The sequence below is a fragment of the Oryctolagus cuniculus genome, chromosome 13 (assembly GCF_051225735.1).
Source record: "Oryctolagus cuniculus isolate XC-2025 breed Fujian yellow rabbit chromosome 13, ASM5122573v1, whole genome shotgun sequence".
NCBI classification, from domain to species: Eukaryota; Metazoa; Chordata; class Mammalia; order Lagomorpha; family Leporidae; genus Oryctolagus; species Oryctolagus cuniculus.
Window position 1 is genome coordinate 114426570 of NC_142879.1, and position 26892 is coordinate 114453461.

A 26892-nucleotide genomic window follows, 5' to 3' on the forward strand; every position below is an offset into this window, starting at 1 on the left:
AAAACTGCCAGGAGGAATTGCTACAGCAACTTCAAATGGGTTCATTTGCCTGAGACAGAGCAAGTCATTCACTGGCTCTGGGGTAGTGAAAAGAAATTATAACTTTAGTTATATACTATCTCAGTTTCTTAAGACATCTAGGTATTGTTATATACTATCTCAGTTTCTTAAGACATCTAGGTATTGCTGTTAAGCATAAACTGGGTAAAGCAAATGACATAAATGTTTCTAAATATAAACTGAAGTACTCTTTTTTTGTTTGCTGATAGATCAGGATTTCTCTCATTTGTCAGTTGAAAATGGCTAATCAGAATAAAAAATGAAAGGGACTCTGTGAAGAGGCTGGAGTCTCCCCTATTTAGAGATTAGAACCCAGGTATCTCCTCTACCCAGCACCATACTAAGGTGGGCTGAGGGGTAACACCCAGGGGACATCTGGAGGGGCCTAGGCCTGCCACTCCTTTCCTCTGTCCTGTTTTTGGCATGTGATGAAAAACATTGCATTTTGGATTTTTCTCTTCTGTCCTTGCACTTTAAAATCACCTTAACTGTAGCCTAGGGGAAGCTCTGAAGGGCTCACTTAAGAAAGCCACCCAACCCCTCTCTCCCAAGAAAGGGGGGATTTTCTAATAGTGTTTTGAATTAGGCCAGATGCTTTTCCTGATCCCCCTCCTACCACCACCACCAATGTCATGGAGCTCTGACCCCTTTCCTGGGAAGCTAAATGCCAATAAGCCTAGAAAACTAACTTTCCACAAGTCCTTTCCTCTTCTAACCAAGAGCTCAGACTCCTCTCTCCCCAGGTTTCTTTCCTGATCACTTAGCACCAACAGGGGGTTCTACTACCTCCTTAGTTGGTAACAGACAAGAGAGGGACCGTGGGGGGAAAGGAAGACTGGTGTCTCCCCTCTTTTCCTGCTGGTCTGAGGACCAGGAAAAGTAAGACCCTCCTTCTTTTACATATCCCTCCCTCATTTTCCCATCCCAAGATAGATATATAATTTCTTTGATATTTATACACACACCTGGTAACACAGAAGATTAAAAAATAGAATCTGTAACAATAATAAAAAATTATTTCTGGTTTAAAAATGATCTGGTTCCCTCCAGGGCAAGCAATTGCACAAATGTCCACTGAGTCTGGTCCAGGGATTAGGGAAGGAAGGTCTTAAAAGGTAAAAGGGGGGAGCTACTACCCCAGCCTCAGGGCCCCAACTCTCCAACTCCCCAACTCGGTTGCATTTTATAAAACACTCATCCTCTGGGAATCGGGGTTTTAAAACATGTCCATGCAGGGGAAGGGAGCCCCTTGAGGGAAGGAAGGTGGCCACCCGGGGCCCTTTGGTGTAGACACAGTGATGTGGGGAAGGGGAGGTACTGACAGCTCACACCATATCTCAGGTGGTACCACCCACTCATGACAGTTTCTTGACTCCTCCCCTTGTGGGGCCAGGGGAGGCTGAGCTGATGCTCTTGGGTTGCTGTTGGATTTGCTGTGGGCAGCATTGAGCTGTACTTCATCTTCAGGCATCAGCAGTGGCTGCAAGGCCACTTCCTCTATCTCAGAAACACCAGGTGGGGATTTTTGGCTGCTGTAAGATGTTTAATGGCCCAGTTATGGGGTGGTTGGACCTGGTTCAGGGGACCCTAGTCCCTGGCCCCTTAGCCTTTCTGCCTTCCCCAAATGGGGGACAGCTGGGCATCCAAGTGAAGTCTTACTCGGTGGTGATCTCTTCAGATCAGCTAAGGAGGAAGCCCTATGAGGGCATGCCTGAGCCAGGTGTTGACTGAATGCCTGAGTCTCCCAAGCCTGGCTCTTCCTCATGGACTGGGAGCTGGGTGACTGGTGCAGCAGCTTCTCTCATCCCTGGAGGGAGGCCACAGATTGTCATAACGGATGGGTGAGGGCTCTCGTGTTGGCACCAAATGTGCATGCCTCTCGGCTTCCTGTTGCTGGGGCAGGAATACTGACAGGAAGGGAGAGGTGTAGCTGAAAGCTGGGTCTGGCTCAGGCTTCCACTGCGTGTCTGATTGGCCAGGCTCTTACAGGAGGTGGAAGTGGTGCCTTCTGAACGCATGGACTGCAACTCGTCCAGTACAAAACCTGTTCTCTGCGCCGACTTGAGGCTGGAGGAACGAGAGCCACTGGAAAGTGGATCGAAGTGAAAGCTTTTGCCAAAGGTGGGAGAACAGAAGCTCTCGGGTTCCAAGCTGGGCTCTGAGTGGTAACTGGGATGACGGCTGCTCTCTGCAGTTGAGGTTGGCTTCCTCAAACTGTCCCCATGACTAACTTGGTGCTGGAGGAATGAGGTAGGGCAGCTGATGTACGGCTGCTACTAAAACCTGGCCGACACTTGTACATGGTTGGTGTGGGGGGCTGTCCTTGCCCCAAAAGCTGCTATCTCCATTAGTAGCCAGGCAAAGGTGTGTTCACAGTCCCATGCAGCTGCTCAGGTCTGGCACAGGAGGAGGCCGGGGTTTGGCATTTGCGGACTGGCTCTCTGTTGTTTCCAAGCTTCCCTTAGACTTAGTTCCCCTAAGCTCTCCCTGGATGCCATTATCCATGATCTTCACAGTAATCTGACACTTCTGGCTGAAGGAAGGGAGGTCTGATTCTTCTCTTTCTTTGGTCTTCCCAAATATCTGGGTGCTGGGGAATTGCAAAGTGCAGTGTAACAGCAGCCATTGGTGAAGGGGCTCGTGCCTCCCCAGAATTTACCCATAACCTGTTCATTGGCTGTGTGTCCCCAGGCCACCAGCACCACATGAAACCCTGTGAGGCCAGCTACAGGGATGAAGAATAAGCCAGCAACACACATCACTGCCATTGTGACAGTGTGCAGACCCCTGAGAGCTCCTCTATGTGGCAGAGGACATAAAGGAGGCCAAAGCCAAATATACCCATAGAGTGGGCTGTCAAGGAAAGGAGGAAGAGGAAGAAACAATGCTCATTCTGGCAGCCAATACAGTTGTTCACCCAGGGGCAGGGATGATCAAATTCCTCCACACAATTATCACAGACACTGTGTGGGAACACCGAGGAGGACAGTAGCAGCGGCAGGTGGCACATCCTTTCATGCACACCTGGATGCCATTGATCTCCACTGTTTTGTCAAGGGAGCTTGAAAATCTTCCTTGTCCCCATCTTCCTCAGCTTGAGGGAAAATGCCTGGGTCCATGAAGGTGGCCCTACTGAAATTGGCCAGAACAAAGAGAAACATAAATGCATTGTAGATGGGCACTGCAGGTGACATATTCAGGCTTAGTTCTGGACACGTACAAGCAAAGAAGAGTGTTGTAGCTCCCACTAAGAAGATAGCGGCTGCTGAGGCCAGGATGTGTTTCTGGGTCTGAATCTCTATCCAGAATCTGCAGGCATGTTGGAGCTCTGAAGGGACATCTAACCTGCTGCATATCCCAGGCCCACACAGAGGCAGAATGGATAAGACAATGGGATAAGGGAACCAACACAGAAGAGTACAGAAAAACAAACAAACAAAAAAACAAAAAAAATTCAGGGAAACCAAAAATTTAGAATTATCATCCTTCCACATCCACAAACAAAACTGAAGGTCAAAATATCTCAAACGAAGGAAAGCATATGGGAGGGGGAAAGGTGATTGCAAGTGATAAATAACCGCTTCCCCAGAACAAAGTAGAAGAGGAGGTTAAGAAACACAACTTGGGGGCTGGCACCGTGGTGTAGCAAGTAAAGCTGCTGCTTGTAGTACCGGCCTCCTATATGGACACCAGTTCAAGTCCTGGCTGCTCCACTTTTGACCCAGTTCTCTGCTATGGCCTGGGAAAGCAGTAGAAGATGGCCCAAGTCCTTGGGACCGTGCACCCATGTGGGAGACCTGGAAGAAGCTCCTGGCTCCTGGCTTCGGATTGGCGCAGCTCCAGCCATTGCAGCCAATTGGGGAGTGAACCAGCAGATGGAAGACTTCTCTCTCTCTCTCTGCCTCTCCTCTGTGTAACTTCCAAATAAATATAAAAAAAACCACACACACACACAAGTCTAACAGCTTAGAAATGGGAGACAAACAGGAGGTTGTACACATACAAGTAGCTTCAGGTGGAGAACATGGACAGTCAGACAGATGAAGGTACCGCTCAGGGACAGAGGCAGGTCTTCAAAAAAAAGAAGGGGAAATATCAAGGCAGGGCAGGAAATTCTGAGCAAGGAAAATTCCTGGGGAGATACCCTAGTACCTCCACGACTACCACACTCCCACAAAATGTGAGCAGCACCTAGAAGAGGTGTGTGCTGTGCAATTTTATCCATGAAGGAACCTGCAGCCCCTTCCAGCGTGGAAGAAGAGCTGTTTTCACTGCAGCCCTTGTCAGTTCTAGGCAGCCTTCTCAGTGCCACCACTCCCACACCTTGACTTCACCAGGGTTTGTAGTCTGCAATGGCTCTGTAATATTATTTATTTCTCTCATGGTGGCTAATGCTGGACTACAGCTGTTACAAGTTGAGTTGTAAATACTTTCCTTTAAGAAGAGAGAAAACAGAGAGAGAGCAAGCTGCTCTGTCTTCAATCTCTTCTTGCTATTCCCAAGCCCTTCAAGGGCCCCATTTCCTATAGAGTTCATCCAAAACTGAAGGAAAACTTAAAATCCTTGAAGCCTTTTCTTCCCAATAAGCAGAATAAGATGAAGACATTGATACCATGTGATACTTTAAAAAATAACTCGGGATGAAGGCACAGTTCCAAAGATGTCCCAGTTTCCAGGTTAGTCACGGTGTCTGGTCTTTCTTCTTCAATCTTGGGCTTTCCAGACACAGAGTTCAACTGGGTTATGGTGCCTCCCTTGGGGCGGTGCCCATCACCGCCACCGTCGTTGTCACCGCAGCCTCCCGGCAGTGCTGTCCGGCCTCTGACAGGCAGCAGAGCCCCCGCACGCTGCACGCCTGTACCACTCCTCCGCGAGCCAGCGCACAGCCATGGCTCTCAGGGCAGGGTATCGAGCCCTCCCAGTGTTCCCATTGGCTCCCTGCCCCGGGCACGTGAGACGTTTCTCTCATTCATGAGGGTCACGCAGTTGCACCTGCCCCTACTCGCTCTGCCATCCACCCGTAGCCCCCACCCCTTCTCCACTCTCAAAGTTAAGTACTCTTAACATCTTAACATTCTTCAAAAGTAATTCAAGATGGTTTAAAAGTAAGTATGAAATTTTTATCTTGTTTCATTTTGAAAATTATGTTAATTTAGACGTTTTCAAAGAATTATTTTGAGATGGTGATGGGGCTGACGCCGTGGCATAGTAGCTTAATCCTTCACCTGCAGTGCCGGCATCCCATATGGGTGCCAGTTCTAGTCCCAGCTGCTCCTCTTCCAATCCAGAGAACTTCTGCTATGGCCTGGGAAAGCAGTAGAAGATGGCCCAAGTCCTTGGGCCCCTGCACCCATGTGGGAGACTGGGAGGAAGCTCCTGGCTCCAGGCTTCGGGTTGGCACCCCTCCAGCCATTGCGGCCATTTGGAGGCTGAAGCAAGACGGAAGACCTTTATCTCTTTCGCTCCCTCCCTTTCATTGTCTGTAACTGTACCTTTCAAATAAATAAATAGAATCTTTAAAAATAAAAAAAAATTATTTTGGGGTCAAAATAATGGCGTAGCAGCTAAAGCAGCCTCCTGTAATTCCATTATTTCATATGGACACCAGTTCAAGTCCCGGCTCCACACTTCTTACCCAGCTCCCTGCTAGTGGCTGGTGAAAAGCAGCAGGTGGCCCAGGTGCTTAGGTCCCTGCACCCATTTGGAAGACTCAGATGAAGCACTCTGACCCAGTGCTGGCTGCTGTGGGCATATGAAGAGTGATCCAGCAGATGGAAATGCACGCTCTCTCTCTGTGTAACTCTGACTTTCAAACAAATAAATAAATCTTTAAAAAATGAATTATTTCAAAATGTAAATTTTTGTCATAAGGTAGAAAGGCTGCAATACTCTAGAATATAAGGACAAAAACTGAAGGTTTAAGTAAGTTGCAGAAAGCATGAGCATGTAACAGAAGGTTTGAAGTGGCCAGCACTATGGTGCAGTGAGCTAATGCCTTGGCCTGAAGCATTGGCATCCCATATGGGTGCCAGTTCTAGTCCTGGCTAGTCCATGGATCCCGACACCTGTGTGGGAGACCTGGAGGAGGCTTCTGGCTCTGAATTGGCACAGCAATGGTCAATGCAGCCATCTGGGAAGTGAACAAGCAGATGGAAGACCTCTCTGTCTCTACTTCTCTCTATCTCTGACTTTCAAATAAATAAAATAAATCTTTTAAAAACAGGTTTGAAAAGGAAAAATCTTGTAAGAAAAATTGTGTGTGTGTGTGTGTGTGAAAGCCAAAAGCTTCATCCAAATCTCCCACATGGGTGAAGGAGCCTAGCACTTGGGTCATCCTCACTGCTTTCCCAGGCACATTAACAGTGAGCTTCATCAGAAGTGGAGCAGGGTCTAGCACTGTGGCAGAGTGCTGAGATGGTGGCAGCCATTTGAGCAGCAGTTCATGTCCCAGCTATTCCATTTCCAATCCAGCTCCCTGCTAATGCACCTGGAAAAGCAACAAAAGATGACCCAAGTGCTTGAGTCCCTACAAGCACATTAGGAGACCTGAAAGAAGCTTCTGACTTTGGCCTGGCCTAGCCACAGATTCTGTGGCCATTTGGGGAGTGAACTACTAGATGAAAATATATCTGTCTTTTGGAATCTCTCTCTATATATAACTCTGCCTTTCGATTAAATAAATAAATAAACCCTTTTTTACAAATGTGGAACAGTCATTATTCAAAGCAGCACTCTGGGATGAGGCATCCCAGACAGCTGCCTAATCTACTATACCACAATGCCTGCCCAATTATAATTTTAAAAATTTACACTGTTTTCTAAAATTTTGGAATGAATATCAAAGGTACACTGAAATAAAATTAGAATTTGATGCTTTTTTTAAACAAGCTGTTTAAAATATGTGCATTTTGATATGTTAGTAAATATCTGGAAATAGCCTTGGACTTTAATTTTGGAATCTGTTTTTTTTTTTTTTTTTAAGATGTATTGATTTATTTGAAAGGCAGAGTTCCAGAGAGGCAGAGGAGAGAGAGAGAGAGATCTTCCATCCTCTTGTTCACTCCCCAGATGTCCTCAATTGCCAGAGCTGAGCCAGGAGCCAAGAGGTAGCAGCTTCTTCCAGGTCTCCAACATGAATGCAGGGGCCCAAGGACATGGGCCATCTTCTACTGCTTTCTCAGCCATAGCAGAGAGCTGAATCAGAAGTGGAGCAGCTGTGACTCAAATTAGTGACCAAATGAGATGCTGGCACTGCAGTTGGCAGCTTCACGTGCTATGCCATACTGCTGATCATATCTTCTATTTAAAAAAAAAAATGCAGCATCTCCTTTTAAGAATTCTTGCTTAGTTTTTAACCATCTGTGAATTTTCTAGTCAGCTTCTTTAATCTTTCTTCTCCTTCCTGGTTGTGACTCTTAAATTTTTCTAAGTAATGGGTTATTTTATATGCTATTTTTCTATTCAAGGTTTTCACTTCCACTTTGGTGACTGACCAAAAACCACAAATGTTGTGCCTTAGCAAACAATCAGAATTGTTTGGAAAAAGCTGAGTCTTAAAAGTTACAAGTTGTATATATACTTGTTTTTTTTTTTTTTTTTTTTTTTTTGACAGGCAGAGTGGACAGTGAGAGAGAGAGACAGACAGAAAGGTCTTCCTTTGCCGTTGGTTCACCCTCCAATGGCCGCCGCGGCCCGCGCGCTGTGGCCGGCGCACCGCGCTAATCCGATGGCAGAAGCCAGGAGCCAGGTGCTTTTCCTGGTCTCCCATGGGGTGCAGGGCCCAAGCACCTGGGCCATCCTCCACTGTACTCCCTGGCCACAGCAGAGGGCTGGCCTGGAAGAGGGGCAACCGGGACAGAATCCGGCGCCCTGACCGGGACTAGAACCCGGTGTGCCGGCGCCGCTAGGCAGAGGATTAGCCTAGTGAGCCGCGGCGCCGGCTATACTTGTTTTATAAAATCATCAGATTTGAGTAAATCTGGTTTAGAACTGGTTGAATCACACTAAGCAGATGGATGCTATTTCAAAATTATAAGTGAGCCTATTTTGACCAAATATTTTAAGCCCTTTTGACATCCTGAGACTTTCTCAGAATCAAGGTTCTAAATTTTTTCACTTTGAGATTTTCAGCAGGAACCCTTGATGGGTCAAAGGATATATGTCTTATCTTTTAGAGGTAATAGTTTATTATGCAACTTGCATTTTAGGAAAGTACTGAAGTGAAATTATGCTCAATGTTATATTATCTTCATATAGATATGCCATTGATATAAATGTCCTAGAAGTTATATAAGTTTTAAAATTTGATAGTTCTGTTGTGTTGTTACTAGTCATGATGGTTATCTTCATAAAAAGGAGACCCAGAGTCCTAAAAGGGACAATAGGTGTGTAAAATCCTTCAGTTTCTTTCTTTCCTTTTTAAAGATGCATCTATTTATTTGAAGGCAGAATTCCAGAAAGGAGGAGAGAGAGAGAGAGAGAGAGAGCGATTGGATTTCTTCTGTTGGTTCACACTCCAAAGGGCCACAATGACCAAAGCTAAGCCAGGCTGAAGCCAGGCAATATGGTCATAATTCAAGTTCTCCCAAATGGGTACAGGAGCACAGACACTTCACCATCCTCTGCTGCTTTCCCAGGTGCATTAGCAGGGAGCTGGATCAGAGTGGAGCAACCAGGACTCGAAGTGTAACCCATACAGGATGCCAGCATCATAGGCAGTAGCTTAACCTGCAATGCCACAATGCTGGTCCCTCTTTAGTTGCTTTGTAACATCCTGTAGGGAATGAACATAAATGGCTCATGTCAATTAATCAATTTCATAATTTTAACTATGTTTATTTAAAGACTTCTGTCATCCATACTTTTGTATTCTTCTCTAAAAACACTTGTAATCAATTTCACAGAAAATGTTCTTGAATACAGATTTTTGGCTACTTTAGACAAGAATTTTGAGAACTTTGAGGGAAAGAAAAAAACTAAAAACCCCATAAACTGGTAATGGAGGGGCCAGTGCTATGGCACAGTGGGTTAAAGCCCCAACTTGCAGCTCCGGCAAAAACAAAGAAACTGGGGTCAGCCCCATGGTACAGTAGGTTAATCCTCTGCCTGTGGCACTGGCATCCCATATGGGTGCTAGTTTCTAGTCCCAACTGCTCCTCTTCCAATCTACCTCTCTGCTATGGACTGGGAAAGCAGTAGAAGATGGCCCAAGTCCTTGGGCCCCTGAACCCATGGGGAGACTGGGAAGAAGCTTCTGATTGGCACAGCTCCAGCTGTTGCAGCCATCTGGGGAGTGAACCAAAGGAAGGAAGACCTTTCTCCCTGTCTTTTCCTCTCACTGTCTGTAACTCTACCTCTCAAATAAAATAAAATCCTAAAAAACATAAAGGGGTGATACTGTAAGATGTGGACTTGGTCACCCAAGGCTAGCTGACATGTCTAAGAATTACACCACTTATTCACTTAATTAGACACAACAGTTCACATTTGGGCAGTTTTTTTACCACTGTGCATATTGCTCACTGTGCATACTGTGCTCACTTCTAGAAAAAGGAAGGCTACTGGCTCATTTCTGGCTATTTGGGAGAGTCTAAGCCATACTATTTGATAACTGAAATATTACCAAAAGAAAAAAAGCCTTTTTTTTAATCCAGCCACATTGTCCACGGGCCCCTCTGGAGACAATAAATGTGAATGACTACAAGTATTGAACAAATGTGTCCCAGCAGGCTATTCTAATGGCCCTTTAGCAGGGGTGGAGGACTTCCATACCCTAGCCGCATAAAGCCCATAAAATCATTTGGTCTGACCCTGCCAAGGCAACTACAAATGGGATTCAATATTCAATCTATACAGACTAAATCTTAAGTTGCCAAGGCAACTATAAATGGGACTTGATATGCAATCTATACAAAATAAATCTTAAGTTGATAATTTTGCATGTCCTGTGAATGATGTTATAGACACCAAAATGTCCCTTGGAAGAAAGGCCCTTTGCTTTAAAGACTGCAGGCCTTGAACAATAAAGGATGGAAACAGCTTCAAACACAAGGAGATTCAACCATTGAACACACAGCAGTAACTCCTCCAGAATCTATGGAAGCAACAGCACTGTTACCAGGTTAAGCTCAAAGTCCTCACCCAGGCCTTATGTCTCAGATGAGGTAAGGGTGAACACTCACACTGACTTGAGTTAGGAAAGAGGGATGTTGATGGTCTGAGTTTTTATTGGGATAAAGATTAAAGACATACTTTGGGACTTCCCTAGGTTCAAGAAACATGGAAGAGATATACAGAAATCTGTGAGTTTCCCAAACTTTCATTGAAGCTAGTCCAATCTCTGTTTTATTTGTATGAACACTGGCTATTCATCTTCGTTCTATACATAGAACTGGAGAATGTGATTTTGCACATAAGGCACTGGCAAATTATATTCAACGTGTCTTTTTTTGTCTTAAGGATTCATTCTTTATTTAGTCATTTTTATTAGCTTAAGGGAAGACTGGGGAGCAATGGGACTAGCTTATCTTTTTTTTTTTTTTTTAGAAACATTTTATTTAGTGAGCATAAATTTCATGAGTACATCTTTAAGAACAGAGTGATTTGTCCCACCATATCCACTCTCCCACCCCTACTCCCTCCCTTTTTCCTCCTCCCTCTCCCATTCTCCATTAGGATTCCTTTTTTTTTTTTTTTTTTTTGGACAGGCAGAGTGGACAGTGAGAGACAGAGACAAAGGTCTTCCTTTGCCGTTGGTTCACCCTCCAATGGCCACCGTGGGCAGTGTGCTGCGGCCTGCGCACCACGCTGATCCGAAGGCAAGAGCCAGGTGCTTCTCCTGGTCTCCCATGGGGTGCAGGGCCCAAGCACTTGGGCCATCCTCCACTGCACTCCCGGGCCACAGCAGAGAGCTGGACTGGAAGAGGGGCAACTGGGACAGAATCCAGCACCCCGACTGGGACTAGAACCCGGTGTGCTGGAGCCACTAGGCGGAGGATTAGCCTATTGAGCCACGGCACCAGCTTGAAGGATTTGTTTTCAATAAACTTTATACACAGAAGACCAGCTCTGTACTAAGTAAAGATTTCAACTATTTGCACACAGACACATAAATTAAATATTTAAAAAAAAACTTTCTGAGAACAACCTTTATAGGTATATCACATACTATGACTCATTTAGGACCGAGGTCTTGCATGCGGAGTAAGTGTACAATGACTCCTGCTGTAATTTAACAATTAAATCTTTTGTATGACGTCAGTGATCACCCAAGACTCTTGCCATGAGTTGCCCAGGCTAAGGAAGCCTTTTGAGACCACAGTCTTTGTCAGTATTTAGGCAAAGCCAAAGGCAAAATGGAAGTTCTGTCCTCCCTTCAAAGAAAGCTACATTCTTCTTGGATAGCTCCTTCTTTCCACTGGGGTATCATTCATGGCAATCCTTCATGTAGGACTTTTTTTATTTTTGCCACAGTGTCTTAGAATTCAATGCCTGAAATGTTTTCATGGGCTTTTCAACCACACAAGAATGCTTTAAGGGCTCATTCTGAGGTCACTATGGTATATAAAATGATTGTCATTCCATGAGTCTGCTGTATGAACTGCTTTCCAACTCAACATGTCTTAAAATGCAATGTCTGGTCTTACTCTAAGTCTCTTTTTTATTGTTTTTTAAATATTCATTTATTTGAAAGACAGAGTTACAAAGAAAGAAAGAGACAGAGAGATCTTCCAGTGGCTGGTTCAGTCCTCAAATGGCTGCAACAGCCAGAGCTGGACCCATCCAATGTCAAAAGCCAGGAGCTTCTTCCAGGTCCCCCAAGTGGTTCCAGAGTCCCAGTACTTGGGCCATCCTCTGCTCATTTCCTGGGTGCATTAGCAGCAAGATGGATCAGAAGTGGAGCAGCTGGGACTCAAACCCATGCTCATATAGGATACTGGCAAGGCAAGCAGTGGCTTTACCCTCTACACCAAAGTGCCACCCACATGCACACAAATCTTAATCAGTGACTATCCCTGGTTTTAAACTGGAAGTTTTCTGGCAGAAAATCACTAATTTCTCTGGTTTCTCTTGAGATACAGAAATACTACCATGTTCTTGCTTTTATTAACGCTGTAGAATGGTTATATACCTGCAAGGTAAAGCTATGCAGAAACTGGCTGTGTAACCCTTCTATTTATATATCAGATTGCTACAGCAAAACCCAGAACTAGCAAGTTTTTTTCCTAAAGAAATGCCTATGGTGGCTGCTGTTGTGGTGTAGCAAGTAAAATTGCCAACTATGACCCCAGCATCCCATATGAGTACTGCTTTCAGTCTTGGCTGCTCCACTTCCAGTCCAACACCTTGCTAATGGCCTTGTAAAGGCAGAAGATGACTCAGTACTTGTGCCCCTGGCTGATACAGCCACCTGGGGAAGTGAACCAGCAGATGGAAGATATCTCTCTCTCTCTGTGTTAACTATTAAGTAAGCAAATGAGTAAGTAAAAGAAATGCCTCCAACCTCCTCTCCTTTCATCCTAAAAATACCCCCACATTACCCCACAAATTTCACGAAGCAGTCTAACCAATCACTGTCCCTTTTCCCTAAGGATGGAGAAGTAACAAAAAATAAAAACATCTAAAATGAAACCCCTATAAAACAAAAGCAGGACCAAGCATCTCCTCTGTCTCCCTTAGACCAAGGCGTCCTTATCCATATTGTACCAAAAATAATTCACTGAATTGAGGGAGTGATACAGTTGGCCTGCACACAAGAAGTCACTTTTCTGCAACAGATAGAACCCTGCTGGCCAATATTGTCTGGATGGGTTTATTTAGGGGAGTTCCACATCTAGGTAAGGAAACATCCCAGTCTGGGGCAGCAAATAACTACCAATTGTATGTAAACTCCCAGATTCACTGACGCCCACTTGAACACCATTACACTGCCCTAAAGAATATAGCATCTTCAACTAGGAAGATGAAGGTCAAAAGCATCACGAACTGATCAGGAACCTGGACACAAGCTGAACATGCATTTGTCACCTCTAATTTCAATCTATAAGAATCTTTGCCTCTAACTTCCTGGGGAGCCCTGGAGTTAAGTTCTTTGCTCTGGTCTTTAAAATAAATGCTTCTTTACTCCACCACACCAAAGCCAGTGATTGGCTTACTGTGTCTTGGGCAAGTATATACAGGTTAGGGGTTCTACAGCAACACCACCAACCAGATTGGAGGTATGTCCTGCAATAAGGGCAGAGATGGGACTTGAACCCAGGCATGCTGACATAAAAGATAGGCTTCTCAAGGAGTGCTCCAATCATTATGCCAAATCCCATTCCCTTACATTTTTAAACTAATTTTTTCTTTGAATTCCAGATAGACTGGACACAGCAGAGATCACCCATCTGCTGGTTCAGTCCCTAAATGTCCACAATAGTTGGGGCTTAGAAGCCAAAGTGAGGTGCCAAGAACTCATTCTAGGTGTCTCTCATGGATGGCAGTTGGGCCATCTTCTGTTGCTTTTCCAAGTGCATTAACAGGGAGCAGAATTGAAAGTGGAACAGCTCCTATATGGGATGCCAGTGCTCCAGGTGGTGGCTTACCCACTATACCACAGCATCAGCCATGATTATATTGCACACCTCTGCTTTTGAAAATATTTAGAAATAATTTGAAGCTGCAAATTACTGATTTGGGCTTGTGCTGTGGTGTACCAGCCTGTAGCATCTGCATCCCATATGGGATCCTGGCTGCTCCACTTCCAATCCAGCTCCCTGGCAATGCACCTTGTAAAGTAGTGGGGGATGGCCAAGTCCTTGTGCCTCCACACTGATGTAGGAGATCCAGGACAAACTCCTGACTTTGGATTAGCTCAACTCTGGCAATTGTCATTTTGTGAGTGAGCCAGTGCATAAAAGACACAGCTATCTTTCTAGCTATCGCTCTCCCTACCTCTTTCTGTACCTATTTCCAATAAAATAAATAGAAAAAAATACAGTGTGGCTTTGGGGGGCCACTACTCAACACTCCCTCCCCAGATTTAAAAAGTCAGTGATAGAGAATTAATGAAGGCATTAGTATAGGAGCTCACATCTTTTCCTCTTGCCTCAGACTAAACCAGCAGTGAGTGCTCCCCAAGTCTGTACTGCAAAATCCTCATAAATTTGTTATCACACTTTCATTATCTGCCAATCTCTGAATCTGTGTTGGGATTTCTTCTCCCAAACACTCTGGGATACATATAAAAACAACATAGCCCAGTGTAGCTTCATCTGATTAAAACACTCAGTGATGGATAATTGACTTTATATGAAAAAAATAAGCCACCCAGGAACATCTTAGAAAATGATTGCTTCTCTGTTGCTAGTTAAGAGAAACTCCCAGGGAATAAGCACTTGGCCTGGTAGTTGAAGACCCACATTCCATACTGTGCTGTCTGTCTCAAGTCCCAGTACTGATTCTGTTCCAGCTCCCTGCACATGCACAACCACGGAAGCAGCAAGCTCAATAGTTGTCTCTCTGCCACCAATATGGGAGATCAGATGAGTGACCAGCTTCTGATTTGGCCTGGCCAGTTCGAGCCCATGCAAAATCACTATCTCTCCCTCTTTCTCTGCTTATGTGTATGTGTCTGTCTCTCTTTGCCTTTCAAATAAAAATTTTTTAAAAATGAGAAACATCCTAGACTGCAACAAGGCTCACGTGCAGGATCATTTCCTCCATGTGGAAACGGCCCCAAGTCTTCCAGAAGCTGCAGTGGTGCTTCCTTAGCACAGTCTTGAAGGAAAAATGTTCTTGTATTTACTGTAGGCACAGCACCTACACCACCTGGTGGATTAAGAATTCGCACCATAGGAGGCCTCTTGGGTGAGTTCAAGATCAAACTCATTGTTCAGTGGCTCCTTGCTGCCCTCTGCTGGACTTCTGATGCAACTAATACATTTTTTGTTAGACACTGACAAACTGCTTACAGACCACCCTACACAATGAAGAATAGCAGAGTTGAAGTGATCCCAGTTTTCCATTTTAGCACTTAAAAAGCTATAGAAATTGAGAGGGATCATATTCGTAACCTGTTTTAACTGCATCCTATTTTTATGTTTCATTTTCATTTCCTATCATCTCGTATTTTTTACTTTCACTTGTTATCTATTTTCTATAGCTCTCTAGGAATATGTTGCTATTTTCCAAATATATGTGCACTTCTCAAACGTCCTTCTGTTATTGACACTCAAGATAAATCCCTGTGGTCATAGAACATTCATTGTTTTATTTGTATCTTTTCAGTTTATTTAGGCTCTTTTGTGACCTAGCAAAAGTTCTTCTGCAGAGTATTACATGTGCACTTGAACAGCAAGTGCATTCTCTTGTCCAACTATCCTGTCAAGTTCTTTCATGATGTTCATATTTCCTATATCCTTTCCGATATATTGCAAGGTACTTTGCAAACTTCTTTCCATTACTGAAAATGGCAAATATATGTGCCCTAATACTAGTTGACAACTCTACTTCTCCCTTTTTGTCTCTCTGTGACTCTGCTTTCAAATAAATCTTAAAAACATCCCTAAAGAATAACATTGAAATTTTCATTGCAAGTGCATTGGTTTGATTTTATCTTCTGTAATTTTTCTGAGTTCTAACATTTGTAATGGACTCATTAGGGTTTTTTGACATTTGAAATTCCAAAAGAGGGAAGGGATGGATGGACAGAGAGCAGCCACGTGTTGGTTCATGCCCCGAATGATCACAGTAGCTGGGGATGAGTTAAGTCAAAGCTAGGATCTGAGAGTTCAATCTAAGTTTCTCATGTGAGGGAAAGGGACGACTTGAAGCATCAACCCCCTGCTGTCTCTGTTAATGATACACATGCCATGTAACAGACAACTAATTCTACTATGTTTTTATTTTTATCAGTTTGCTCTCTTTCTTGCCTAATAGCTCTAGTTTCAAGTTCCACTGCTACAAGCAAAAGAAATGATGAGGGCAGGGATCCTTATCTCCTTGATATTAGAGATGACTGAATACCAGGAGCAGTGATCTAGCTATGGCCTGGATCATGCTGATGTGTATTTTTCTATACCCAGTCTGTTTATTACACCACATCTATTTCTTTGTGTGATGCAAGGCAATGTCTTGTGCTAAGCTCTATCACATCTCAATTATCCCCTTGTGGGTCTATATTAGCCCAATACAGGCATTGACCAATTGACCATCAAGGTTGTGGTGAGGGAAACGTTCCCCAGCTGGAGGCAAGATAGACTAAAATTGCAGTGATGCTTCAGTGATCCCAGCATCCCATATGGTAAGGTCCTGGCTACTCCACTTCTGGTGCTACTCTCTGCTACTGCTCCTAAAAAAGCAGTGGAAGATAGCCCAAGTTCTTGGATCTCTGCCACCCAAGTAGAGAACTGGATGGAGTCCCAGTCTCCTGGCTTTGGTCTGGCCCTACACAGCTGTTTCAGACATTTGGGGAGTTAATTGCTGAAGCTGACATGAGGTGATATTTTGAATGAAATTAGGTCATTGTTAGTCCCTCCTCAGCTTCCAAATAGCCTGCTAAATTATGTTTCACCATTAAGAGACTCATTGTACCATATGCAATTGTGTATTAAAACAGACAGCTTGGCAAATAGCATAAACTTAAACAGAAATACCATTAGTTTTAACAATCCTCTACTAAGGTATATAAATGAAAGACATAGAACCAGTATAATGAAGAGCTGCCTATATTCTCATGTGTATTACACATTACTCAGAATGTTAGATGTAAAAACAGTGGACATATCTACCTACACATGAATAGACTTGAAATGTGCCACATAAACACAATGGGGTTCCACTGAGCCTTCCACAGTGAAATTCTGTCACTTTTCACAATTTATGTGAATATAGAGATTATATGTGAAGTGACAAACCCAGAAGGACACAAAAGGACAAATATATCTCACTAAAAATCTGGAATGCATGTTAGAGAGAAGAATGGTGGAGTAAGGATAAAGGGGACACATTGGTAAATATGCACAAAGTTTCCCCTAGACACCGTGAATGAAATTATAATGTTGCATTTCATATTTCAAATTTCTTGTAGAGGTTTTTAAATGTTCTCACCATAATACATGAGGTGAAGAATGTGAATAATTCTGGGCCAGTGTCATGGCTCAATAGGCTAACCCTCCACCTTGCGGCGCTGGCACACCGGGTTCTAGTCCCAGTCGCAGCGCCGGATTCTGTCCCGGTTTCCTCTCTTCCAGGCCAGCTCTCTGCTGTGGCCAGGGAGCACAGTGGAGGATGGTCCAGGTGCTTGGGCCCTGCACCCCATGGGAGACCAGGATAAGTACCTGGCTCCTGCCTTTGGATCAGCGTGGTGCGCTGGCCGCCGCACACTGCCTGCAGTGACCATTGGAGGGTGAACCAATGGCAAAAGAAGACCTTTCTCTCTGTCTCTCACTGTCCACTCTGCCTGTCAAAAAAAAGAGAATGTGAATAATTCTCATTTGAAAATCCCAGAATTAACATTCATCAAATGATCACATCATACCCTAAATTATCTACAACTATTTTTCAGTTGAATATTTATAAAGGCAAATATTATCAGGTTACACAAAAAAAAAAAAAAAAAAAAAAACAAAGAACAATATCATCTGTATAGGATTAAAACTTTTTTTAAAAACTTTTTTGTATTAATACAAAGAGAAATGTTCCATGCATTCCATAGCAGGATAAAACTTGAGAGGCCAGCACTGTGGAATAGCTATAATTCTAACATTTGAAGCTAAAAAAATTTTTTCAGAGAAAACTCAAGGCAAAACAAGAAAGCAGAAGAAATAAACAGTAAAATGGAGAAGGTGGAGACAGGAAGCGGTAATTCTCCCCATCTTCATGTAGGAAAGAAGCAGTGCTGTGATGCTAGCATGTGGCAAGGATGCCTCCCCACCAAGACCCTACAATCTCTGAACCTTGCTATCAACCACCATACTCACATATGGATCCTCTTTGGACTCTGCTGATGCCTCTGAGACAGTCATACAACCCCTGCTGTGCATGTAAGCCAAGCCCAGGAAGAGCCAGTTCAGATTTACCACCCACATGCTCTTGTCTGTTGGCTGGCAGGGTGAAAACCCTGCAGGGTTTACTACATACCAATTGTAAGAAGGCAGCATGTTTGAATATCCTGGGGATTTTGTATTTTCACCTGGGTCAGAGACAAAGGATTGTGCTGCTTAATGCTGAACACAGTTGCTCCATCAGCAAAATGATTTCCTTCTTTTGCCTGGAAATGCAGGGGCTACACAAGCGGTACAGAAAATATTAAACCTTTTAAAGTGTCCAGGTCCTGCTGCTCCTCCAGGGTGAAGTCCACAGTCCACACCTGTAACAGTGCATTTCTCCAAACGGTATCAGCTCTGGGTCACAAAGAAGGGTGACAGGGAGTTCATTCTTCTATTTATGTCTATCTTGCCTTTTATAAGTGCCACAGCAGATTAAGCTACCATCTGAACCCACAGCATCCCACATGAGCACCAATAGGAGCCACACCTACTCCATTTCTTATCCACTCCCTGTGAATAAACGTGGAAAACCAGTGGAAGATGGCCGAAGTACTTAGACTTCTGCCATCCACCTGGGAAACTTGGAAGAAGTTCTGGGCAGGTACTGACCCAACCCCAGCCATTGTAGCAATTTGGGGACAACCAGCAGATGGGACATCTATCTCTTTCTCTCTCTCTGTAACTCTCTTTCAAATAAATAAAGAAGTAGTAAATAAAACTTTTTTGGATCATCAGGTTACACTTCACAGAAAAGACATATCTCTTCATCAGTGTGTCCTCATGAATATAAAATTGCAAAACACACTGGCAAAAAGGCAAAGAAAAAACTAGACCAAGTGATGGGAACTACAAATGCACCATATCTAGGTGAGTGGTCCTGGACTGTGAGGAGAAAAAAACAGTAAACATGTTCAAAGAAGTGTTAACTGAATGAATCACTGTTTTTGAAAATTATTTATAAACAAAAGTATACTTATAATCTTTTTCATATTTCTTCCAAAAATCAATGTAATTGCTATTGTTTACATGAAAGAGATTGTGTATGTCCTCAAACAGGGCACACAAACTTGGAAAGTTATCTTAGAAGATTTGCATTTTTTTAAAGATTTTATTGGAGCTGGCACTGTGGTACAGTGGGTTAAAGCCCCAGCCTGCAGTGCCAGCGTCCCATACAGGCAACAGTTTGAGTCCCAGCTGCTCTACTGCCAACCCAGCTTCTGCTGTGGCCTAGGAAAACAGTGGGAGATGGCGCAAGTGCTTGGGCCCCTGTACCCATGTGTGAGACCCAAAAGAAACTCTTGGCTCCTGACTTTGGTACAGCTCAATGCTGGCTGTTGCAGACATTTCAGGAGTGAACCAGTGGAAGGAAGACCTCTCTCTCTCTGGCTCTACCTCTATCTGTAACTCTATCTTTCAAATAATTAAAAATAAATATTTAAAAATAACAGATCAAAGGGACAAGATTTTATTGATTTATTTGAGAGTTACAACTACAGACACAGAGAGGGAGTGATAGAAAATATTTCTTCCATCTGCTGGTTCACTCCCCAAATGGCCTCAATGGCCAGAGTTGAGTCACTCAGAAGCCAGGAGCCAGGAGCTCCTTCAAAGTCTCCCACGTGGGTGCCAGAGCCCAAGCACTTGGGCCATCTTACACTATGTTCCCAGGCCACAAGCAGAGAGCTGGATCAGAAGATGAGCAGTCAGGACACAAACAGGTACCCATATTGGATGCTGGTGCAACATCACCAGCCCCCAGAAGATTTGAATTTGAGAGTCAACGTCTGGAAGGAGAATGAAGAAATAGAGAGGAAGAATTGGAGAAGACATGATGACCAACCATTAGACATAGAGTAGTCAGAATACTGAAGAAAAAGACAGGAAGCGTGAACACAATACAGTACTAATTGGTTACGCAGAGGGTTGAAAGTGGAGTTTAATTCCATGATGTGTACATGAAAGACTGTGGACACTGGCACAGGAAGTTGAAATTGGAAAAAAAATCAACAAGAATATGATGCAAAGAAGTGAGACTGGTACCCATATGGGATGCTGGCACTACAGGCCATAGCTTAACTTCTACTCCTGGTTGCTCCTCTTCCAGTCCAGCTCTCTGCTGTGGCCTGGGAAGGCAGTGGAGGATGGTGCAAGTGCTTGGGCGCCTGCACCTGTGTGGGAGACCAGGAAGAAGCACCTGGCTCCTGGCTTCAGATCAGCGTAGTGCCGGCTGTGCCAGCATTTTTGGGAGTGAACCAACAGAAGGAAGACCTTTCTCTGTGACTCTCCCTCTCACTGTATATAACTCTGTCAAATAATTTTTTTAAAAAAGATACCTGTGGGAGAAGAGACATTCCAGCATGTGATGACCAGGGACCACTCATCTTCAGTGTTGTTTCTTGTGAGAGGATCTTACACCCCCATTCCTATACTTAAAATCACAGAAAATCACTGTTCTTTATCATCCAGCCACAATGACCATCAGTAGACACCATTCTATCAGCCTGAGGTCAAAATGACAGCTGATGCACAGCTTAAATGTGGAAGACTTGAAGAAACTGAGTCATTGGTTACCTGAGAAAGCCATTAAAAGGCCATTAGCTGTAGTAGATGGCACTCATAAATAGATGGCACTGCAAGTCCATGGGTTATATCTCTGGAATTTTTAATAAATAGTGCTTAACACAAATACAGAGAAAAGGGACTGGCGTGTGGCGCAGCAGGTTAATGCCTTGGCCTGAAGTGCCAGCATCCCATATGGGTGCAGTTTCTAGTCCTGACTTGACCTCTTCTGATCCAGATCTCCGTTATGGCCTGGGAAAGCAGTAGAGGATGGCCGAGTCCTTGGGCCCCTGCAGCCACGTGGGATACCCAGAAGAAGCTCCTGGCTCCCAGCTTCAGAATGGTACAGCTCTGGCCATTGCAGCCATCTGGGGAGTGAACCATCGGATGGAAGACCTCTCTCTCTGCCTCTCTTCTCTCTGTAACTCTGTCTTTCAAATAAGTAAAATAAATCTTTACAAAAAAGAAATTAAAAAAATAAAGTTTTGGATCAAGACACAGAAATAAATAAATCTTAAAAAATACAGAAAAAAGCTAAAATGGAATCCAAAGATCACATCAAATGTACAAAAACTTGACAAGTACATAAGGTATATGATTTATAATTTTGAGTGAGAAAATTCCATAATATTGTACTAAACACTAGATGAATAAAATAACAGAAATTTAGTTACTCATAGTTTCACACTATGCTGCCTGAAGTTTTGATTTCTTCTGAGGACATTCTCTTGTTTCAAGATCATCAAATTTCCAACATAACCTTTGGGATCTAGTCTGTTTCTCCTCCCATCTCTAGGGACTCTCTTTCAAAATCAGATTGGAGGGGCCAGCGCTGTGGCACAGTAGGTTAATCCTCCATGCCTGCGATGCTGGCATCCCATATGGATGCTGGTTCGAGTCCCAGGTGCTCCTCTTCCAATCCAGCTCTCTGCTATGGCCTGGGAAAGCAGTAGAAGATGGCCAAAATGCTTGGGCTCCTGCACCCACATGGGAGACTGGGAAAAAGCTCCTGGTTCCTGGCTTCAGATTGGCACAGCTTCAGCCATTGTGGCTGAAGTGAACCAATGGAAGGAAGACCTTTCTCTGTCTCTCCCTCTCACTGTCTATAACTCTACCTCTCAAATAAATAAATAAATAATCTTTTATATATCAGATTGGATTAGGTCAGGATATAACACTCAGACATCAATAGCCTCTGTATACACAGACAATACCACAGCTGACATAGAACTTCTAACATCAACCCCATTCACAATAGATACAAGAACAATCAACTACCTTGGAGTAAATTTAAGCAATGTCAAAGATCTCTGTGATTACAAATACAAAATATTAAAGAAAGAAATGAGACAAAAAATGAAAAATTCTTCATGTTCATGGAGTTAAAATCAATATCAAACTCCAAACTACTGAAAACAATTTGAAGATTCAATACACCAAGATTCAATATACTGATTCAATATACCAAGGACATTCTTCTCAGATATAGAAAAGGATGCTAAAATTCATATGGAAACAGAAGAGTCCCTGAATAGCTAAAGCAATCTTATACAACAACAACAAAGCTGGAGGCTTATTTGAAAGGTAGAGTTGCAGACAGTGAGAGGGAGGGAGAGAGGTCTTCCATCCACTGCTTCACTACCCATTTGTTCACAATGGCCTGAGCTGGGCCAATCCAAAGTCAGGAACCTGGAGGTTCTTCTAAGTCTCCTATGTGAACACAGGAAGGAGCTCAAACACTTGGGCCATCCTCTACTGCACTCCCAGGCTATAGCAGAGAGCTGCATTGGAAGAGGAGCAGCCAGGACTTCAACTGGTGCCCACATGGGATTCCAGCACTGCAGGTGGAGAATCACCCACTGTATCACAGTACTGCCCCCAGGTTTCAAGATATACTATAGTACAGTAATCAAAATAGCCTAATACTTGTACAAAAACAGATGGATAGACCAATGGAACAGAATATTAATGCAGAAATCAATCCTGGAGAGGATAGTCTCTTAAACACATAGTGCTGGGAAAACTGGATCTCCTCATGCAGAAGTATGAAGCAATACTCCTACTTTACACCTTACAAAAATACACTCAAAATGGATTAAAATGGATAAAAGATTTAAATAACAACCTGATACCAAATTATTAGAGAAAGTTGGGGTAACCCTGCAAGACATTGGCATAGAAAAAGACTACTTGGAAAAGACCGCAGAGGCACAAGCAATCGAAGCCAAAATTGACAAATGGGATCACATCAAATTGAGAAGCTTCTGTACTGCAAAAAAAAAAGAAAAAAATTTATCAAAGTGAAGGGCCAACTGACAAACTGGGAGAAATGATTTGCAAACTATGCAACTGATAAAGAATTAATAACCAGAATATATAAAGGCTCAAGAAATTCCACAACAGCAAAACGAAAAACCCAGTGCAGAAATGGGCAAAGGAGTTACATACGTATTTTTAAAAAGAAATCCAAATAGCCAACAGATACATGAGAAAATGCTCAGATCACCATTCAACAGAGAAATGTAAATCAAAACCACAAGGAAGTTTTACCTCACCCCCGTTAGAATGGCATTCACATAGAAATCAAACAAATGCTGGCAAAGATGTGTGGAAAACTTAACCCTGATCCACTGTTTGTGGGAATGTAAACTGATAAAGACACCATGGAAGACAGTATGGAGATACCTCAAAACATCGTACTTAGTGAATAAGCCAGTCTAAAAAGGACAAAAACCATATATTCTCCCTGATCTGTGATAACTAATAGCGCACCTAAAGGTAACCTATAGAAATGAAATTGACACTTTGAGAAGCAATGACTTTGAACAGTCCTTGTCTTGACTATTGAGGAACAATTTTTTCACATTATCTGTTGAACTCTTTACTTAGTATAGAGTTACTCATATGTGTATAAAGTTAATTGAAAATAGATCTTAGTAAAAAAATAGGAATGAGAATAGGAGAGGAAGAAGAGTGTAGGTGGGAGGGTGGCTATGGTGGTATGGTGGGAAGAGTCACTATGTTCTTAAAGTTGTAATTATGAAATGGATGAAGTTTGTCTTCCTTAAATAAAAGGTTTCTAAGGAAAAAAGATATGAAAGGAATATTCCAGAAAAATTTTCATTTTGATGATTTGGGTCAAGGCTACTTGGCAGCAATATTTAAAAGCACAGAATGAATGATGCATTTTTTCATCTTATTTATTTTTAATTGTTTACTTTTTTGTTTTAAAAGACATAGTTTTGGAGAGAGAGCAGAAGGCAGTGGAAGATCTTCCATCTGTTGCTCTACTCCCCAAGTGGCTGTAACAGCCAGAGCTGGGCCAGACTGAAACCAGGAGCGAGAAGATTCATGTGGGTCTCACACATGGGTGACAGGTGCCCAAGCACTTGGACCACCTTCTGCTGCTTTCACAGGTGCCCTAAGCAGGGAGCTGAATTGGAAGTGGAGCAACCAAGAAACAAACCAGAACCCATAGGGATACTCGAATCCCAGGCAGCTGTTTAACCCAATATACTACAATGTCACAATTTTTGTAAATTTAGACACTAGAAGTGAGTGTGGACAACTCAAGAAATTAAGCTTCTGCAACTTAAGTGAGAGGCTAGGACTATATTCCTGGCTCTCTGTTATGACCCTGTCTCAGTCCTGGTTGTTGTGGGTGTGAATCAATGGATTGAAGGTGTCTGTCTGTCTCTCTCTCTCTCCCTTTCTCTCTCATTCCATAACACAGAGTAGGCTAAGCCTCCACCCATGGTGCCAGCATCCCATATGGGCACCAATTTGTGTTCCAGATGCTCTTCTTCTTTTTTAAATATTTATTTGAAAGTAGAGTTGCAAAAAAAAAAAAAAAAGTAGAGTTGCAGAGAGAGAGCCAGAGACAGAGAGAAAGGTCTTCCATCTGCTGGTTCACTCCCAAAATGGCTGCAATAGCTGGATCTGGGCGGATACAAAGCCAGAAGCCAGGAGCATCCTCCAGGTCTCCCACTTGGGTGCAGGGGCCCAAAGAGTTGGGCCATCCTCAACTACTTTCCCAAGCCATAGCAAAGGGCTGGATTGGAAGTGGACCAACTGGGACTCAAATCAGTGCCTAAATGGGATGCCGACACCACAGGCAGAGGCTTAACCAACTATGCCACAGCAAGGGCCCCAGATGCTCTTCTTTGGATCCAGCTCTCTGTTTTTGTCCTGGGAAAGCAGTGGAAGATAGCCCAAGTCTTTGGGCCCCTAAACCCAACTGAGGGACCCAGAGGAAGCTCCTGGCTCTTAGCTTTGGATCAGCCCATCTCCAACTATTTTTGCCATTTGGAGACTGAACCAGTGGATAAAAAATTTGTATGTCTCTCCTCTCCCTGTAACTATGCCCATCAAATAAATAAATAAAATCTTTTTTTAAAAAAAGTCTCTATGTATTTCCATCTACTTCTCATTCTCTCTCAAGTATATAAATACTTTAAGATGGCAAAAGATTGGCCGGCACCATGGCTCACTAGGCTAATCCTCCGCCTGCAGCACTGGCACACCAGGTTCTAGTCCTGGTCAGAGCACCAGATTCTGTCCCGGTTGCTCCTCTTCCAGTCCAGCTCTCTGCTGTGGCCCGGGAGTGCAGTGGAGGATGGCCCAAGTCCTTGGGCCCTGCACCCACATGGGAGACGAGGAGAAGCACCTGGTTCCTGGCTTCAGATCAGCATGGTGTGCCAGCTGTAGCATGCCAGCCGCAGTGGCCATTGGAGGGTGAACCAATCAATGGTTAAGGAAGACCTTTCTCTCTGTCTCTCTCTCTCACTGTCCACTCTGCCTGTCAAAGAAAAAAAAGATGGCAAAAAATTCAAGTCAAAAACTAGAGAATTGTCTTGGGCTCTGACTATAGTTTATGCCATTGATAAATGGAATAATTTGCCTGAAACATAACTTTGTGGAGTGAAGTAATCCTGCATTTGTACACTCACTGTGATAAAACTATGGAGAGTTATTTAAGGACCTGCAATAGATTCTATCCTCTACACATTTTCTGATCTAATCCATGAAGCAAGTTCAGCCTCCAAAAAGCTTTTAAAGACACTCTACTTTAATTATTAAAAATATTATCTTTTTAATTTTTTCTGATGTAGCATATTCTTGCCAAAGTTTGAATTCAAACCATGTAAAAAGTCTTGTAGCTATGGCAATAAAAAAAAATTAAGACCAATGTGAATTCAGCTCAGATGGCTTTAAATCTTGAAACCATTATTACTTTATCTTATATGAATCCTGATTCTGAATTATATTTCTTTATGCTTTTCCAATTTATTTAAAATATCTCATAAAACTCTTAACATACAATGTGAAAGAAGCTGAGGAATAAATAACCTACCAGCAATATATTTATTTTTGTCGGTCTTGGCCACATGTAGATGTCTCTAGAATCTTACCTGCAAGAGAAATTGCTTAGAAGGAGGGGTCAGACAAAGTCTAGATTCTTCCTAGATTCTACTGTGCTAATCAAGAGCATGAAGGAAATGTATATAGAAAAATGGGCATATTGGCTCAGTGACAAAAATGAGGTAGCCTCCCTGTGGGGGAATATAATCTTTACACATGGGAAAAACAGAAAAGATGCCAAAAGAGCACACACAAGTCTACCAATCACTTTGATTAAACATAAACTATTGTTAGACTAACTAAAATATTAATTTCTTACCAATTATGTAAAAAAAAAATCATTGTCAGGGGCTGTCACTGTGGAGTGGTGGGTAAAGCCACCTCCTACAGTGTGGGCATCCATGTGGGCACCAATTTGAGTCCCAGCTACTCTACTTCTGGTCTAGCTCTCTGCTATGGACTGGGAAAGCAGTGGATGAACACCTAAGTCCTTGGGCCCCGTGCACTCACATGGCAGACCTGTAAGAAGCTCCAGGCTACTGGCTCAGATCAGCCCAGCCCCAGCCATTGAGGACATGTGGGAGTGAACCAGCAGCTGGAAGGCCTCTCTCTCTTTTCCTCTGTCTCTGTAACTCAGCCTTTCAAATAAATAAATCGTATAGAAATAATTTATAATGTTCATCACTATTGTTCAAATAAGTAGCAGTACACCAAAAAAATTATGATTTCACTAGAATCTATATTACATAGAAAATTACTCAGGCAGTACTGTTTTTCTTAAAACATCTCTTGCTTTTTTTATGTATCTCAAATTCCTTAAAAGTATCCAGCTTGAAAATTAGTTTTTGGCCACAACTATATGTATAGGAAAAATTGACAG

General features: G+C 43.2%; 1 protein-coding gene, 1 non-coding gene and 1 pseudogene across 2 annotated transcripts in view; 1 reads left to right on the forward strand and 2 right to left on the reverse strand.

The window, feature by feature from the left end:
- LOC127489541 (uncharacterized) overlaps positions 1–26892 on the forward strand; it is a 511334-nt gene that overhangs the window by 316308 nt on the left and 168134 nt on the right. The window lies entirely within an intron of this gene.
- The window catches only part of LOC149122895 (uncharacterized), a 178714-nt gene that overhangs the window by 134730 nt on the left and 17092 nt on the right, over positions 1–26892 (reverse strand).
- LOC127485618 (palmitoyltransferase ZDHHC5 pseudogene) lies at positions 1386–3379 on the reverse strand (annotated as a pseudogene).